The sequence below is a fragment of the Pinus tabuliformis genome, chromosome 4_1 (genome assembly GCF_031772625.1).
Source record: "Pinus tabuliformis cultivar Carrire ecotype Pingquan chromosome 4_1, CPIR1, whole genome shotgun sequence".
Taxonomy (NCBI): Eukaryota; Viridiplantae; Streptophyta; class Pinopsida; order Pinales; family Pinaceae; genus Pinus; species Pinus tabuliformis.
Genome location: NC_142303.1, coordinates 226,378,012 through 226,396,595, shown reverse-complemented (window position 1 = coordinate 226,396,595; position 18,584 = coordinate 226,378,012).

Here is an 18,584-nt window from a genome sequence, read left to right as displayed (position 1 = left end):
TAGATGGCACCACATGGCCCTATGAGAGGCAACCAAGTGGATTATGTTTTGGTGCCAAAATTTTGTTTAATGAATTGACCACCCTCTATGGGAATCAAACCCACGACCTCTAGTTCACAAAATGAGTTCCCGACCAACAGGCCACAAGTGGTTCTTGTTATATAAGTTCGTGGAGCGGTTATATTTAAAGTTTCATGGTATGATGGTTGGGGAGAGGGTTAGGTCATTTATTGTTGCAGGGGTCCAGTGGTAGAAGGAGTGGAGGGTTGGGCACATAAAACAACAGTCCACGCCCATGTCTTGCGGCCATATGAACCGATGGGACCAACAGTAGAATGGAGGGGGCTGGGACACGTAGCACACCGCCCGCGCCCATAACCCAAGGCTACGTGGTTAACATGGAAACCGAGAGTGGGGCTATTAGTGAGGGTTATGACTCGTTTAAATAAAAGTGGTATATAATAAAAACATTTTGCCAATAGCGCCAAAACCTATGGATCAAACCCGAGACTTGTGGGAAACAAATACATCGTGCCATCGTTAGGCCAAAGGCCCATTTTGTGGAAACTTTTGTAGAGTAGAGGAGTATGTAGAACCATTTGCAGACAGTTTGGAAAAGGGGGCATATTTTTCTCAATTTTAAGCCTTTCTAAGCTCAAGAAGAGCCTAGATGGGGGGTTTTGAGCATTCTGAGTAGCATGGAAGTGTCAAATTTTTAGTTTGACACTTATCAACAAATGTAATGATCATTTGATCATTTTAATAAAGTGGTCACCATTGGAAGCTAGATTTGGAGACGTGGCCCAAGATGGGTGAACTCCGTTATCAATTTGCTCTTGTTTTATGTTGCAATTTTTTCCCCTTATTACTATAAAATTTCTGCAAACTAAGTTATGTTTGTGTACTTTTACAATTTTGATCCGTTACCTAAAAGGACATAAACTAACCTGCAAATTAATCAATGAAACCTTCACTTTCATTTTTAGATCAACTATTCTGCTTGAGATAACCACTCTACCCATTGTGTTTGTTTATCAAATACAAAGAAACGAATATATCATTCCAAAAATTGTTCACTATCTCAGTTTTCCCCTTAGATTGAGGCTGATATGATGAGCTATGAGCCAATTGAGTACCAAGACAAGAAAATAATTATGTCAAAATATTTCCACTAAAAATTGGATCTTTGTCACTTACAATAATATTTGGGTTTCCATGCATCTTTTGAACTATTTCCACAAATGTCATAGCAACTGTACTTGCTTTGAAAGGAGGAGATAGTGCACAAATGTGTGCGTACTTGCTAATTCTATCAACTACCACCATGATGATGCTCTTTCTTTCGGACATGGGTAGACATGTGATAAAATACATTGAGACCTCCCCCCAACACTGACTTGGAATGGCTAATGGTTGTAAAAGACTTGGGGTCTTAATTGTCTCAACTTTATTTTGTTGGCAAACCAAACATTCGGCCACAAACTTCTGAATATCATACTTAAGGCCATCCTAAGAAAAAATATTCATGGCCCTGTCGTAAGTTTTAAAAAATCATGATTTCCCTCCTATAGGAGAGGTGTGCAATTCCAAAATAACATTTTGTTTGAGTTAGGAGTTCTTACATAGATATAAGCAACCTTTGTACCATAGTGAATCAATTTTCCAGACAAAAGTATCAAATGCATTGGGATATTGCTACAACTTTTGAATTATTATCCACACATCTTAATCATTATTCCATTCATCCATTACTTCATTTATCCAATCAGGTTAGATAATATAAATGGCACAAAGCATTGCCTCCGCATCCTCATCCTTTCTTGAGAGTACATATGCAACAAAATTTTTCCTTCCCTTTTTTGTAGATGATTTCAAAGTCATAACCGAACATCCTTGTGACCCATTTTTGCTACTCTTCTAAAGATAATATTTGTTCCAAGAAGTATTTAAGGCTATCAGATTTGTTTTTAACTTTAAGTGTCTTCCCATTAGGTAAGGGCGTCATTGCTTCAAGACATGTAGTATTACCAACATTTGCTTATCATAAATAGGTTTATGTAAATTATTTCTCTTAATTGGATAACTTTCAAAGGTAATGGGTTTTCCTTATTGCATTAAAATAGCACCAGTGTAATTTCTTGAGGCATCACATTCCACAATAAAGGTTTTTTTGAAGTCTAGTGTAGCTAAGACTGGAACTTGGCACATTGCCTCTTTAAGATGTTCAAAATCCTTAGTTGCTTCTAGAGTCCAAGAAAATGCATCTTTCTTTAGTAATTTTGCTAGAGGTGCGAAAAATTGCGATAATACCTTGTCAACCCAAGAAATCCTCAAATATTCCTTAAGGTTGTGGGGATTTTCCATTCCTTGATGGATTTAATTTTGTTAAGTTCTACCGTAACACCCTCATGAGATATAATATGACCCAAATATTCCACCTCATGTACCACAAAGAAACATTTGGGTGGTTCTACATAAAATTGTTTCTCCTCCAATAGTTTGAGCACCCTGTTAACATGTTGAACGTGATATTTCAAATATTTGTTGTAGATTAGTATAACATCAAAAATACTAACCCAAAGTTTCTAAGGAAGGGTTTGAAAGTGGAAATTATCAAACCTTGAAATGTGGAAATTTCATTAGTAAGGATTAAAGGCATGGCCAAAAATTCATAATGACCTTCATGAGTTTTGAATGTTGTTTTCGGAATGTCTTTTGTCTTAATTCTTATTTAATGATATCCTAAACGAAGATCCATATTGGTGAAGTAAATCCCTCCATGTAATTCATCCAATGATTCATCAATGAAAAGAATGGGAAATTTATCTTTAATAGTGATCTTGTTGAGCTTTCTATAATCCAGACACATACACCATGATCCATCCTTCTTGTGCACCGATACTAATGGAGAAGAGAAAGAACTTTGGCCAGGTTTAATTATACATGCCTCTAGCAATTATATAACCATACATTCAATTTCACTCTTCTAGGCATAGGATATTTGTAAGCTTTGATTTTTGGAGGAACACTTCCTAGAATCAAGTGAATAGCATGATCATGATGGAAATTAGGTGGAAGACCTTTGGGAGTCTCAAATACCTTTGAATGAATATCAATGACTCTTTGGAGATATGGAGAAATGGATGAATTAGATGTTTAAACATCTAGTGAGCATAATTGTACAATTACCCCTCATTGTGCCTTCTTCAAAAGTTTTTTCATGCCATTAGAGCCGATTATCTTACCAGGTTTCCCTTTGATACCCCTAAATTCAAATTCCTTTCCTTCCCACAAAACATTCAAGAAAAGTTCTTGAAAAATAAAAGTTATTGTCCCCAACAATTGTAACCATTGGACTCCTAATATAACATTAACACTACTCATTGGAATATCAATCATTAAATTATTCAAGACATATTCCCCCATGGTTAGATTGATATTATGGAACTTCCTTGAGAAATTTATAGTTCCTCCATATACAACGATCACTTAAAACCCGGGTGCTAGATATAGAAAGAAATTCAAGTCCTTGGCTATCTTACAATAAATAAAATTATGGGTATTACCCAAATAAATAAGCATTAATACCCTTGTCTTCTTGATATATCCTTCTATCTTGAGAGTTTGAGGAGTGGAAATTCCCAACAATGCATAACAAGATATGGTTGGATTGATTTCTTCTATTTCAACCCTTAGAATTGTTTCCTAGTGTAGATATTCTTATTTTGATGTTTCTTGTTCCTTTTCTTCCTCCTCTTCATGATCTATGTAAAATAATTTCTTATCAATGCACTTATGACCTTTACTCTATTCACTATCACAACTGTAACAAATCCCTTTTGCTCTTTTTTCCTCCAGTTTTTGTGGTGTCAACCTTGTAGTTTGTGGGAAGATAGGAGCCATAACACTTCCATCTTTATAGTTGTGAGTATAGACCTCCTTATTGCAATAGTTTTTCTTTCAACATTTCTTGCCACCCTGAACGTATTCTCCAATGACTTAGGCTCCCAAAGGTGAACCTCGTGTTGGTTGTTATCCTTTAAAGTCCCTATGAAGACATTAGTTAGATGCTCCTATGGAATATCAATTACCTTGATATTCAATATTTGGAAGTTCTCAATGTGCTCCTCTACTAAACCCCTTTGTTTGAGATTTATCAATTGGCTAAAGAATGTAATGTTCTTTGTATCCTCATAGTGTGCCATAAATTCCTCTGTAAAAATTGTCCAAGTGACAAGTGATTTATGAGAACAAATCCATCGATACCACACAAATTTATTGGGTTCTAAATATAAAGATGCAATGTGTACCTTTTGTGTGTGTTTCACATCGTATAGATCAAAGAAATGCTCCATTTGTAGTATTGATATTACTAGAACCTTGCCATCAAACTTTCTCTTATTTATCTTTGGAATGTGGTTGGTCTTCAACACAAATTTGGAGTCTCTAAAATCATGATTCACATTCTTTTTGTTCTCATCGTGAGTTTCATGGAATTCCTTGTCTCCATTAGGAAGCATTTATCATAGAAACTTTGTCAAACATTCCATGTCCTCTTTTATTTATGCTTTTAAACCATCAATATTGACATTCATCATTGCTTCCTGTTCAATTTTGGTTTCTCTTTATGAGAGTGAAATTTGTTGCACTTGGTCTCGTAATTTTGATATACCATGTTGCATTTCTTCATATGTCATAGTAGATCTTTTTGGGGGCTCAACAAGCATAGAATTTTTTCTTTTGTGATACATTTTGGAACCAAAGAATGATATTCATGCTTCATTATGCCCTTTTAATCACTTCAAACTGATTTTTCAAACAAAATTTATGCATTTTAAAAATATACACTATTTTTTGGCTTGATTTTGAGCTTGTTGATCTGGATGACCTTACAACTGTTGTATCTCTATGATTTTGGCCTCCTAAGGTCTAAAATTTCGTCTTGAGGTAGCTCTCTGTGTCCTATTTCCAACCCCACAAGTTATATTGACATAGGATTCTTCAAAATAAAGTTATGCCCAATCTCCCACGATGACCTGATTATGGGCTGGTTCAATATAACAAACTTATATGGGTTTCCACGTGTCACTATTTCAACCTTCAACCCTGAAAATTGTACCCAAAAAACTAAAATCTATGCACTTTCAAACACTTTTTATGAAATTCAAATCTAATGCTCAAAGAGAAATTTATGATGATTTCCCACGGGACACCTATTTGAGACAAAATTTAAGAGGATTTAGAAACCCTAAATTCCTTGGACCATATCTCTGAAAATATAGTGAAAAAAGATCTAAAGTTTGGATACAATATTCATCCATATATATACTCCACATGTTCGAAGTTTCACCTTTTGAATCCTTGCGAAAATGGCAATATGACTTGTTTGAAGCAACAAAACCCGATCCAGAGCTCTGATACCAAATGTTATGATCCTTGCAACTTAGAAATGATAAGAAACAACTAATTATAGTCCACTTCAACGGGGAAACCTCCTTTTACAAATAATACAATGAAAAATTCTCTGATGATTCAAATGAAAAGACCTCCTTGGTATATATAGGAGTTTAAAGGGTCAAAATATAATTAGGGCCTAAATAAAAATAATCATGTAAGGGCATAAGAATAAAAATAGTGGGCTTCTATGGGGCACAAAAATAAACATAGTTTGCTTCTATGGGGCACAACAATAACAATACAAGTCAACATTAGTATTATAGGGACCTAACAATACCCAACAGGGTTAAATTGTGACTTTATGAGAGTTTTGAATTCCCCCACTTAGTCACTAGAGGTTCTCCCTCCAACCTCAGGGCCATCTTCATGTGACTTTCCCACAAAGTGAGGGAATGGCCCTCTAATTTATGTCGCGGAAATAAAATATTTTGTACTTCCTCAACATTATGGACACTGAAATAAACTTCTAATTTCTACAACCAGTGATTTAGCTTTAGAGAGTCAATCTCATCTTAGTATGACTCGACATTGGCCTTCACTTCCATTTTTGAATAGGAATTATGAATTATTCACAACACTTGAAACGGGTTGACCTTTTCCAAGATCTTTCTTTAGTTGGTTCTTAGTTTCTTCTCGATCTCCTTATCTCCCCTCTTATCCATCCTCTACATTAAAACCCCCATCTTCTCCAAATATCATGAACTTATTGCTCAAGTCCGACATGAGGATATTCATATTACAACTTATATCTACAAATTTTTCTTCCAACCACGAAAACCTCTTCTTTGTCGGATTACGAGGGCCATTCAAATATTTTTTGGCCATGATTAGAGTTTTTAAAATTTTGGCCTAACCGATCTAGATCCCATTCAAATCTCCACAATATACCCAAAGAAACCCGCTCTAGTAAAAATATGATCCATAAACTACCATGGATATTCCACTGGACAATTTGCCACAACAAATCTAATAAAAATATATTCAAACATCTGAAATATACACTAGTAGGGCTTTATTTCTCTATAGAATTTTGCATCTGTAGATTATTATTAATTGTGTATGCATGAAAAATAATATTATGCATAAAAATATAACAATGAAATAAACAATCACAAACCATGATTTGACACAAGATATGACCTGGGAAACCATTTCAGGGGAAAACCCAACTAGAAGGTGAGGTTGCTTTGCTCTCTTTCTCTAAATAGAACATGGTTGTGAGTAAAAAGAAGTATGCCATATGGCCCATCAGCTACCATAGTGAAAAAATCCACTCTTTGTGCTCTATCTCCTGTCTATCTCGACTATTTTGGCTCATTTATGGAACAAATGCACTTGAAAGAATGGAACCCCTTTTCCTACTAGTGGTCTAGTTATAACAGAGCTCGATAGCCTACTAGTGATTAGGTTTGACTACCTTAACTCTTAACCAGAGTTACACTATGGACTCTTCTAGAGTCTTATTAATCATAATCATGTGCCTATCCTCTTTTCCTTTAATAATAGGGCATGGTTTGGCATCCTCTCGAATGATGGTGGTGAAAACATGAAGGTCAACTTCTGAGTGACATAAATTTTGCATACATATTCTGATTAACGTGATTCTTGTGCCATTGGAAATGTATCTATGTGTATAATACAAAAAAAAACATGAAAGTAGAGCTACAAAGTTTTACCCCAAAAAATGTCATTTGATGCCTCAAAATGTTATCGAAAGGTTTCAAACCCCAATTTGCCAAACTGGGACTCACCGCTAAAATGGTCATGTGAGTTGATTCCTCCACTTTTTCCACTCTAAAACCATTGATATGGGTGAAAAACAATATAATGATCCAATCTAGATCACACCTCCCCATTTTGGGAGGTTTTTGGTCCCAAAAAGCTTCTACTAAATGAGGTGAGGAACTGTTTCCTCCACCTTCTGTCGGGTGTACAATTTAGATTTTCCTCGAAGTTGTCCTTCCAACCCAATATTCCAAAGATGATGTTGCCCTTGCATCATAGTGTTGGACCTCTTTTGCAAAATTGTATCTTTTGTCAACTTTGCTTAAGTATCTAGTGCCAAATCCTCCACAGAAGGTAGGACATGTTAAAATAGGAAAATATGGTCAAATTCCACTTTGGAAAACTCATTTGATGGATAAGATTATTGCATTGAATTCCTCTTTTATAGAGGACCAAAATCGACCTAAAGATCATCTAATTTGGACAAGGGAAAGTATATTTTTGAATTATGAGCCCACATGTGCATGTTTGATCAGGTCGGCCCTACTGCAAATTGGACACCCTTGGAAGGCTATAAATACAAGTGACCTCAACCTCCTTTGGGAATCATCGTGGATCATTCTTATATTCTCTTTCTTATTTTGGACCGCACAGGTCTGAGGCAGATCTACGAAGGAATAGGTTGGCTCGAAGATGAAATTGTCGGGTCTAAAGCTCGTATCTTTATTTTAGGGCTTTGGTCCTCAGTCGCGGGCATGACACGGGAAGAACTCTACCACAGTCACTTGCTAACTGGATCATTCGTGTGACCAAATAATCTTAGTTGCACGCACAACTCGTCCTCCATGCAACTAGAATCTAGGGTTTCATAATCATAGTCGCAAGATCTCCAAAGGTTGAATTTGACCACAATCGTTGGCTTACAAGATCAAGGGAGCTACTAAAAATTTCTAGTTGCACGCATGACTCCTCCTCCATGTGACCGGAACCTAAATATTGGTTTTTTTGTTGTCCAAAGTTTTCGCTCATTAATTGCAAGCTTCGACAGTTTACCGCAGATAGTGACAGTTCATTTCAGGCTTCTGAATTAGGGTTTTGAGTATAAGCATTGATGGGCTCATTTTATGGATATTGTTTAGTTGATTATTGTTGGATAGGTTTATGGTTGAAGATATGGATTATTGTACTCTCATTTACTAAATCATTCAATGTGGGTCTAATAAGAAGAAGAATTTGAAAGGGTTTCCCCATAGTGGGTTTTTCCCTAGTCTCCGACCAATTCTAGTGTCTCTATGTGAGAATTATTTTCTTCTATTGTTTCTTTATGTTTCGTTCCATTGATGATGATGATATTGTTCTTTATACATAGTTGCATATGTTTCTTAATAATGATGTTATGGGGTGAATTTAATGTGTAAATGAAGAAATGCAATTATTAAAGCAAAGAACAATATAGCCCTAAGAAAAATTAACATGGTATCAGAGTTGGGCTGAAGAAAAGTCATGAAGCAAGAGAAGATGGAGGAGACCTAAAATAATTCTAGTGTTTGAAGGAAACCCTAGACAATTTTTGTATTAGGGTTTGATGGATATTGTGAGGTTAGGGTTTGAGAGAAACCATGGTTTATGGCAAAGATGTGAGATACAAAATTTAGAAACCCTAGCATGGTCAATGTGATAGATTTGATGAAGTCCTAGATGGGATAGTTTCCATTAGGCATGGTTGATAATGAAGTTGATGAGTATATATTTAAGGCAACAAGTGGACTATGAACAGTGATGGGAGATGACCAACTCTTATTGAAGATAAGTATTTCTTGAATTATGATTTTCCTTTATGTATTTACTTTTTTTTAGAATTATAAATCTAATTATTGTTTTGATTATTACCTATACTTCCTTCATGTATATTTGGATGCTTCTAACCTCTTGATGAGTTATGATAAGTGGATCCTTCTTGAGGATCATGGCTAATGTAGGAAGAGAGGATCTAGTAAAGGTAACAAAGTGCTATAAGTTGCCTATGCAATATAAGAATGTGCACAGATATTTGAATACTACAAGGTATGCATGGTATATTGTTTCAATGTTATGCTTTAGTTGCAATATGAATGGCAAGGTAAGCCCTAAGGTTTGATGAGAATGTCCCCTTCACAAGTGGCTCATGTGTATGAAAGTAAGTCTAATTAATGGTACTTATGATGAGATGGTGCTCTTGGTAGTGAACAAGTATCTTACCTTTTAGACATAATGAACTTCTTGATTGTATTTAATATTAATCTATGATGTATTGGTATACTTGATGGAGGCTAGCACCTTGATTCTAAAAGAAAATAACTTGATATTATTAATAATGTTTATGATAAGCATGGTAGCCATGATGATAGAAGTGTAACAATGAGATTGATATTAAGGATATTTTGTTGACCATGGTTATGTTTTGATGTGCTTAGTAATTATGGAATATGGAAAAATTGAATGCCCTGACTTGATGGATTGAGTTATATAACAAAGAAGTAATGTTGTGATCATGATTATTTAAGTATACTCATATTACTTATTTGACACTAACCATTAATGAAAATATGCTAACATATATGACCATGATGAATATGTGATATATTCTGACTTGATCTACTAATGCATGACAATATTATAAACAGGTTGATGACTTGAATGAAGATGACTAAAGTGGATTCTCATTCAGAGGGATATTCTCTCAATAAGATCCCTTAATCCTATTATGATCTGCATTATATGTATTCTTTACTATTGAAATATGATTTATTGGCATGAATAGACAAATATATTATATTGTTGTTCTACAAAAAAAAATTGATCTGAGAAGAAAGAGTTTTCCCTTACTCTAAGCCTTAGTCACACGGAAGTAAGCTCAAGGATGCAACTGCAGCCTCCCAACCGCACGGAGGAAGGACTATGGGTACAATTATGCATGTAGGCCACAAAAGTGAATTTTTGTGTATAAAATCAAAAGTTCACCTAAAGGATGTCATTCCTACGGACATGGAGCAGGCAACAAGTTCTATGAGCAGGGAAGTTTGAATGTTTGACTTACTATAATGTGAATATGTTGACTAAACTTGTGTTTTCAGGTGATCGATATATGCATATAAATATGCCATTGTGATTTAACCATTGAGGCTTGTATATGACAATATTTGCTAACAGTTACAAGGGTTTCACTAGATTTGGATGATTGATATAGATAAGTAGTGTTTGGAGTTTTGACATGATGCTTGATAATGATTTATAACTTTTCCTTGATGATTGAAATATTTTTTGGGCTATAGATCTCATTGTTTGGGATTTGACCTGATGACTAATTATTTGATTTAATGACTGATGATTTTCCTTAATAACAATTCTATATAGGCATATTGACTTTCAGTGACTTATATTGGTATTCTGTGTTGACATCATTAGCTTTGACACAATGGTTGAAATATTGACAATTATGATTCAGTATGAAGTAATCTCACAATAAATGGATGGAACCTGCATGACTTATTGTTGGTGTATGCATTTGCATCTAGTGACTTATATTATGATCATGAGGATGACTTAATGAAGTTTGTATTAATTGGTAGATGACAACTTTTTGGCATTATAAAGTCGCAATTTGATATTTGGATGTGAGCTCTACCTGTCACTTGGTCCAAAGAATTTGTTACTGTGATATTGATTTGATATTAGTTTTGACTTGGCATCTAAACTTTGATAAGTTGACTTCGCTGATTTGATTGCACAATATTGACTTATGTAAAGTTGAGCATATTGGTTTGGTAAAGTGTTATGTCTGCAGAAATCATTGTATGAATCAAGCTCCCCGAGTCAGGTATGTCTGCATTAACAGTTACCTTGTGAAGCCAAGAAGATGTGTCAATAAAAATCTCTACTTCAAAATGGGTCCAAGGTATGTCTTTGATTTTGGTTTCTATAAATACTAATGATCTACTCTTGATAGGTAATGAGCCTCTGATGATCAAAGTGAGAGGGATATGGCCTCTCAAGTTCGAAATGAAGAATCATGGCACGATGTATCTCGTCTTGATGATGAACCACACTAGCTGGTTTGAAACGCGTCACAAAATTTTCTCCTATGTGATTTCTACCGAAAAGACTCTTATTGATGTATCTCATCCTGAAGTTTGGAAAAGAAATTTGCATTGCAAATCTATTGAAGAGTTTTTTAGAAAAGAAAATGCAAGTCCTTGGACACTCCAATTGAATTTCAAGAAGTTGTGAAGATATATTATTGAACCTGACCTGGAAACCAACATTTGATTGAAGCATTGATGTTCCAACACCCGTTCATATATATATATATATATATATATATATATATATATATATATATATATATATATATATATATATATATATATATATATATATATATAACATGCGCAAATTCATGATTGAGCGCTTCATACACATTGATCTTCCGCCAAGCACCCTTCGAGATGTTTTCATGGGATGATCTATCTTTAACATTATTCTTATGATATGTGACTGCATGAATGTGTTGATGATGTTTGGATCGTTATTGATGAGCACATTTGGGTGTTACCTTAGTATGAGATCTTCCATGATGTTTTGAATGAGAAGTCTATAGCTTTAAGCATGACTGAGCTTGAGTACGATGGTTGCAAGAATGAATAACTATGAGGCAGGATGAAGAAGCTTTTTGGAGATATTTGAGCATGTTTTGGATATGAAATGGATACATTATGATGACAAAGAGTGGGAACCAATTGGTAGTGAATCTTTCATATATCCGGGAATGAGATACCTTCATTAAGATAGTGTTCTTGTACAAAACAAGCTTAGGCTTGTAGTTGACACCTCCTCAAGAGGGAGGATGACTATGGTATCCTTTTTGTGATATGTATATTTTGTTCTAATATCATATTTGATTTGATATCCTATATGAATAGGAGACAGTTTCTATTGAGACATGGTGATTTCCATATATGAGCATGATGATATGTTGTTGATATACAAAGAGCATCATTGATTGAGGACACTCAAACAGCTCCTCCCCCACCCTGTTTGAGCTCCCAGGGTGTGGAATTGAGAAAGAGGGCTCCTGGGGTTGAGGGATCTCTGGAAAATAGGGTATCACCCTTGTCTCTTACCCATAGGTTTGGACATGTTTCTCCCCTATCTTGGTCTTTGCATAGTATACCCTAGTTGGCATCAAGTTGGGCTTGTTGGGACTATCTCTCTCCGTCTGTCCAATGGGTTGAGGAGGCTTGGGGGCATGTGATCCTTACCTTGTGGTAAGTCAAGTATCTCACCCAATCTAGGTTTATGATGTAGGTGTTCTACCACATGACTCTTGAGGGTCATTGTTGGGAAGACCGGTAGGCAATAGGATGGGTTGATATGTGCTCCCCTATATCACTTATTATTCAATATGGGGTCGTAAATGTTTAGCTCCCCATGAGATTCCAGGTTGAGATGTGCTCCTCGATGTTATTTTGAGATGTTCTCTTTGATGTTGATGTGGTTCATAGACTTGGATCCCCGCTGTTGTTCCCTAGGTGGTAGCATTAGGCTCCCCACTGGATGAGATTATTGGTGGTAGTAGTGCCTCCCTGATGAATAGAGGGCAACAACTTAGGCTCCCTCCGATGTCAAATTCTTCTTCTTTTAGATTTGAAAATATTCAACACATGAGCAAGGACAATCAAGAGATAATCAGGAATAAGTAAGAGATGAATCGAGATGAACAATGACGATATTATATGATGATATTCTTGAGATTGGATATGATATGATGACAGGATGTCATGTTCATCAATGGTCATATTTTGATAGGTGGAATTTTCTCTAGTTGAGAAGGAGTGTTAAAATAGGAAACTATGGTAGAAATCCACACTAATGTTTCCTAGGTGGTAGAATTGGGCTCCCCGTTGGTAGATATTCCGAATGGTAATAGTGGCTCCCTAATGAATAGAGGGTGGTAGCTTAGGCTCCCCTCCTATGTCGAATTCTTCTTCTTTTAGATTCAAGAATGTTCAACATATGAGTAGGGAAAATTAAGATATAAGGAGGAATAAGCAATAGATGAATCGAGATGAACGGTGAATATATGTGATGATGAGATTCTTGAGATTGGATATGATATGATGCCAGGATGACATGTTGATTTATGGTCAAATATTGATAGGTGAAGTCCACTTTTGATAGCTCATTTTACGGAGATGATGACTACATTGAATTACTATTTTAGAGAGGACCAAAATCGAGCTAAAGATCATTTAATTTGGACAAGGGAAAGTATATTTTTGAATTATGAGCCCACATGTGTTTATTTGATTAGGTCGGCCCTAAAGCAAATTGGACACCCCTGGGAGGCTATAAATACAAGTGACTTCTACCTCATTTGGACATCATCATGGATCATTACTCTATTATATTTCTTATTTGTGGATTGCACAGGTCTAAGGCAGATCTAGAGAGGAATAGGTTGGCTCGAAGATGAAATTGCAGGGTTTGAAGCTCGCATCTATGTTTTATGGTTTTGGGCCTCAGTCACAATCATGACACAGGAAGAACTCAACCACAATCACTCACTAATTGGCTCATCTGTGCGACTAAAAGATCTCAGTCACATGCACAACTCGTCCTCCATGCCACTGGCATCTAAGGTTTCAGAATTACAGTCGCAAGCTCTCCAATGGTTGAATTTGACCACAGTCGATGGCTTACAGGCTCAAGGGAGTGACTAGATCTTTCCAGTCTCACACATGAATCCTCCTCCATGTGACTAGGACCTAAATATTGGTCTTTTCATTGTCCGAAGTTTTCGTTCATTGACCACAGGGTTCGGCAATTGACCGTAGACAATAACAATTCATTATAGGCTTTTGGATCAGGGTTTTGAGTATAAGCTTTGATGGGTTCATTTTATGGATATTGTTTAGTTGATTATTTCTCGATAGGTTTATGGTTGAAGATATGGATTATTGTACTCTCATTTACTAAATCATTTAATGACGATCTAATAAGAAGAAGAAATTGAAAGGGTTTTCCACATAGTAGGTTTTTCTTGGTCTCCAACCAATCCTGGTGTCTCTATGTGTGAATGATTTTCTTCTATTGTTCCTTTATGTTCCACTGCATTAATGATGATGATATTGTTGTTTCTATATTTCATATGTTGTTGAAGAATGATGTATGATGTTATGGGGTGAATTTAATGTGTAAATGAAGAAATGAAATTATCAAAGCAAAGAACAATATAGCCCTAAGAAAAATTAACAAGACTTGTTCCTCTTCCTGATCTAACATGGAAGGCTCATAGAGATTTAGATTCTCTACATTCACAACTGAGTAAATGTGCATGTATGGTGGTAGAATGAGTTGATAGGCATTATCACCCACCTTTTCCAATATTTCAAAGGTACCATACCGCAAATCCTTGATTTTCATACCAGGTCCTATAGCCTATTCGTGTTCAATTGTAGCTATATTGTGTCTCCCACCTTAAACAATTTCTATTTTTTGTGCTGATCATGCCCAGTCTTGTATTTTCCCTGTGACATTTTTTGTGTCTCTTTTAGCTATATATTGATATGCCTAATCTTCTAAAAAAAAAAAGCTAACCCTCAAGGCATCCCATGTGAGATCGTCCCTCACTCATCCTTATTACCCATATGGAATATCCAAAGGTGAGGGAAGCAAATACCCAAAACAAGTTTCAAATGGGGAATTACGAGTAGAAGTGTGGACTTCTATATTATAAGAGTGTTGTAGATATACTAGATTTTTATCCCAGATCTTTGGATGCTTCTGATTATAACCCCTCAAAAGTTGCACCAAAGTCCTCTTGACTACTTCAGTTTTCCCATCTTTCTATGGATGGAATGTTGCAGACCTCTTCAACTTGGTGTCCATATCCTCCCACAATGTATTCCAAAATGCACTAAGAAATATTGTGCCCCTATCTAAAATGATGCTCCTTGGTATCCCAAAGTGCACCCAAACCTGTCCAAGGAACAAGTTTGTTGCTTCTTTCCCACTAATGATCTTTTTACAGGGCATTAAAACACACATATTGTTGAACCTGTAAACTACCAAAAAATGGTAGTCATGTCCCTTCTTATTTTTTGGTAAACCTCCCACAAAACCCGTTGAAATTCTTTCCTAAGGAAGAGTGGGTACATATAAGAGATGATATAAACCCACTTTCCTATTATTAGGCTTACTGGTAATAAAAGCATGCATCCTCTTATGAACCTAGCTACATGTTCTTTCATCTTGGACAAATACACATACCTCTACATGTTGGCCATTGTCTTCCCTACACCAAAGTGCCATACAACCTTGGAGTTGTGAGCCTCTCTAATCAACTACAATCACTCACCCTTAGAAACACATAACTTATCCAACCTGTAGAGTAACCCATCTTGGAGATGGTAGTCAATGGTGTTGTCTCCATCATGCACATGGCTCTGGCCCTACAACTGTGTAGAAATTCTGCAAATTCTCTACAAATCTCACTCTAAAACCATGTAGAAAATCTGACTGTAGATTAACCTGATAATGCAATATAACTAAAGCAAAATACTATAACCTACTTCTACTATTAATTTGCGGAAGCTTAAAGATTGAGCAAGATAAAGCTAAACACATATAACCAGAAGAAGAAGAATCAATCATCCAAGACACATGAAAATACTTTGGTGAAAGCCTCAGCTAAAAACCCCACTATCTATATATCATACAAGGTGGAAAAACATCAGAATTATACAAAGCCTTAGCTCTCACAGCTAGCCAGCTCTCAGTATAATCCTCCTGGATGCTCACAGGCAATCAAAGCTTCTCACAAGCCTTCTCCTCTACCCTCCAAACTCCTATTTCCTTGCAATGTTCCTCTGGGATTATCTTCTCCAACCAAGTGGAAAATTGATCTCTCACACTGATCTCACACCCTGTATGAAATGTGCAATCCTCAAGGAACCTTACCTTGACTACATGCATGAGTTTCCTTTATAGGAAAACACATGCAACTGATAGTACACTGTCCTTGTCTTTAATCTCAACTGGGTCTTTCTCAGAATAGGCATGCATTAGTTACTAATGAGGGAATCTTCAGTTATCTGGAGTACACTAGTTGAGTGCATGCATGCATCAACTAACTAATAACTCATAGTTAGTTCCTCAAACAGTTTGGAACTAATTTAATTGGACTTAACTCAGTAAACTGAGTTAGCTAATTACAACTCAAATATAACTCAATCTTATCTCCTTAATTAAGGGATAATCTCCTTAATTTAAGGGATAATTGTTGCATGACTTCAAAAAGACTTCTAACTTGAATTTTTCCAACTAATTAATCCATAATGAATTTATTAATTGTTTCCAAGCAGTTGGTGAGACTAAATTCGATTTTAATTCACAATTTTAATTCAAGGACAAATTAAAATTGGAATTTCTAGATTCTATTTTTATCATTTCTTGTTGTTGTTTTCAACAAACTATTGAAACACCTCCTTGAAGTCCTCATCCTCTAAATATGCCTCTTAGTATGCATCATGGGTGAATGGATCCATGTGCACCAGATTTCCCAAAGTTGTGATCTTTGATGTGGGTGGCCTTGAAAGCTTGTTGGCCTACTTGTTTGTGTTTCCCTTCTTGTGCTTAATCACTAAATGGAACTATTGTAGAAATCCCTTCCACGTAAAATGCATGATATTTTGTATCTTACATTGGGGCTATAGGTACTATAGTGGCTAGTGATTTGTGTGGATCATTGCCTCCTTTCCCATCAAATAGTGCTTCAACTTCTTCGAAACTTGCACTAGGGCTTAGATCTCCTTGTTGTAGGTAGGGTATTTAAGAGTTGCCCCATGAATTAATTTAGAATGGTAGAATAGAAGCCTTGCTTCCTACATCAATACCACTCCCATAACATACCCACTCACATTTGTCTCCACTTCGAATCGTATTTGAAACTTTTGTAATGCTAGAACTGGTGCTTGACTAATCTTCTTCTTTAGCTCCTTAAAATCCCTTTGCTATCCTTTTCTCCACTAGAAACTCCTTCCACACATTGTCATGGCATGGAGTGGTGTTGCTACTACTGAAAATGAAGCTATGGACTTCCTCAGGTATTTTGATGCTCCAACGAAACTCCTAACCTCAGAAACATTAGTATGCATCGGTCATTTCATGATGACATCAATCTTTATAGGATCTATCTTAAACTCTCCTCCACCCATCACATGATCCATATACACAAAATATTGTTGTGAAAACTCACACTTCTTGATATTTGCTAGCAGATGGTGCTTATTTAATGTCTCCAACACCTACGTCAAATTTGAGATGTGCTCCTCCCAGGTAACATTGCATACAAGTATATCATTCAAATAGAAAATAACAAATGAATCTATAGAAAGGTGAAATATCATCCATTAACCTCATAAATGTAGCTTGTGCATTGCGTAGGTTGAATGGCATGATTAACCACTCATACAAGCCTTGTCTGGTTTTGAAGGTAGTTTTCCAAGAATCTTCTTCTTTGACATGAACCTGGAGATATCCAAACTTTAAGTTCAGCTTGGTTAAGTACTTCACTTGTTGCGGTTGATCCAACAAATCATCTATCCTAGGCATAGGGTACATGTTCTTGAGCGTGATTTTGTTCAATGCCTTGTAATCAATACACATCCACAAATTCCCATCCTTCTTTGGAACAATGATGATGGTCAACCCACAAGGTGATGTACTCAATTGAATGACACCTTGTTCCAATAATTGCTACAACTATTTCTTCAGGCCACTTACTTCTATAACAGACTACCTCTGTATCCTAATATTTGGCGATGGGGAGTCCGCCAATAACTGGATCTCGTGCTCCACTTCCCTCTTGGGTGGTAACCCATTAGAATCTTGGAAGACGCTTATGCACCTATAGAAAACTCTTCTAGTTGTTTTTTATGTTTCTTAGTACAACCTTCCAGGGATGCCTTACCTCTTACAAACTCTTCTACATACTAATTTTCTCCTAAAAATAGTAAAACACACCTCTTGCTGGAACTGATCAATTTCTTAGCTTGGTTGACACTTACCAATGGAAGTTTTTACTTGCCTTTGTGTGCGTTGATGGTAAACTATTTTCCATCCTTTACAATCCAGTATTGGTTGGATCTCTACATGAATATTGCATCTCGCATGTACATGTAGGGACTTCCAAACACCACTTTGCATACATCAAGGGGAACCACATCTAGTTCTACTTCATCAATAAAATCAACACTAATTGCAAATATAATTTTTCATTGTTGTGTTACCTTCAAATTTGTATCCTTATTTACCCATTCCAATGAATATGGCTCATATGATCATGAACTTCCAATCCCAATTTA